The sequence below is a fragment of the Eretmochelys imbricata genome, chromosome 7 (assembly GCF_965152235.1).
Source record: "Eretmochelys imbricata isolate rEreImb1 chromosome 7, rEreImb1.hap1, whole genome shotgun sequence".
NCBI classification, from domain to species: Eukaryota; Metazoa; Chordata; order Testudines; family Cheloniidae; genus Eretmochelys; species Eretmochelys imbricata.
The window spans coordinates 35188342-35189767 of NC_135578.1; the positions used below are offsets into that span (position 1 = coordinate 35188342).

The following is a 1426-nucleotide window of genomic DNA, read 5'->3' on the forward strand; positions in this document are numbered from 1 at the left end:
GATAACAGAATTTGATTAGTGATATTGATAACTCCAATAAATTGCTGTGAGCAAGCATGGTTTCATACCTCAGATTATTTATAATTTAGAGGAACTACACAATGAAGAGATGCATTATGAAGATAAACTCTTTTTCAGTTAGATCGTGTATGATCAATAGGCCATTCAGTGGTTGATTAAACAGACTTGCAAAACATGAAACAGTATCTCCAATGTTAACAATTTTAGATCTGCTCTCCTATAGTTTCTTTTCTCTGATTTCCTTTAGAGAAGCTGAAGCAGGAAGAGTTGCCTTCTCTGAGGCTTGAACTCAGGACCTTCAGATTATGAGACTGACATGCTGCCAACTGCACTAAGAAGTCTGTGTATTCACAAACCGTGCAGTGTGGCACACATGTTTTAAATTGATTTCAAAATACCATATCCGTGGCACACCAGAGACATTAGCTGTACCCAATATAGCAGATAACATAAAGGAGCAGATCCTGCTCTAATTGAGATCAATGGCACAAGTCACATTTGTCTTTTATGAGAGCAGGCCCATTACATTCTAGGTATACTTGGCTTAGAGTAAAAGTCATCCCTGTGAGGAATGCCAACACAAGACCAATGCGATGCTCTAAGCACACTGAAGCCATAGTTGATGATGACAGCGGTAACTAAATACAGAGAGCATGCGTGAGATGTTTGAGAGTATAGCTCTTGTGGTAGCCGTCTGCATAGGGGTGAATTTCACGCTTTAGATACACTAGATAACATTAATGGAAATGTAAAGTACACACGTGTGCTGTAAGCTACAGTGCTCTTGATTCTTAATTGACTAAAAGAAACATTTACGGAGAGTCTGAAAGTAACTGCAAATTTGATAACATGGCCAAAGTGACCACTTAGGATTACTTAATCCTATTATTTAATTATTAACTTAATCCTATTATTAACTATCAAAACTCAAATTTACCCCTTTCCCCACATCTAAAAATAATTTTGAACCTGCATGTCAAATACACAAAGTTAAATAGCTCATCAGTCGTTGAGTAGTCTGACTTAGTTCTATGATCTTAAGTTAAAAAATTGTTTTCATTTCTAATATTTCATGTTATCCTACATTTGTATGAATATAACAGAAGTTACAAGGTGTTTTTTAGGTCAGACTCACATGTTCATGAAACTCTACTGAATCTCATTTACAGCAATCCTTTTTATTCCAACGTGAGATTATGGAAATCCACTTTTTATTTGATTTACTCTAACAGGTCCTGCTTGTATCAATTGCACTGCCATCAAAGGAAACTGCTCTGCATGTCAATAGGCAATAGAATGTTGTTATTAAGGTAGCTCATATCTGGTTCCTGATAAGTATACAGTAGCAGACATAATTATGGCACTGAGACCTGATCCCTCTTTTACATTTTTTTCCCCTTTCCAA

The 1426-nt window shown here is 36.2% G+C and overlaps 1 non-coding gene across 1 annotated transcript; it reads right to left on the reverse strand.

The window, feature by feature from the left end:
- Positions 1-289: 289 nt before the first annotated feature.
- On the reverse strand, positions 290-362 carry TRNAM-CAU (transfer RNA methionine (anticodon CAU)). The gene has a single exon. It is a non-coding gene; the product is annotated as a tRNA-Met (tRNA).
- Between the last annotated feature and the right edge of the window lie 1064 nt (positions 363-1426).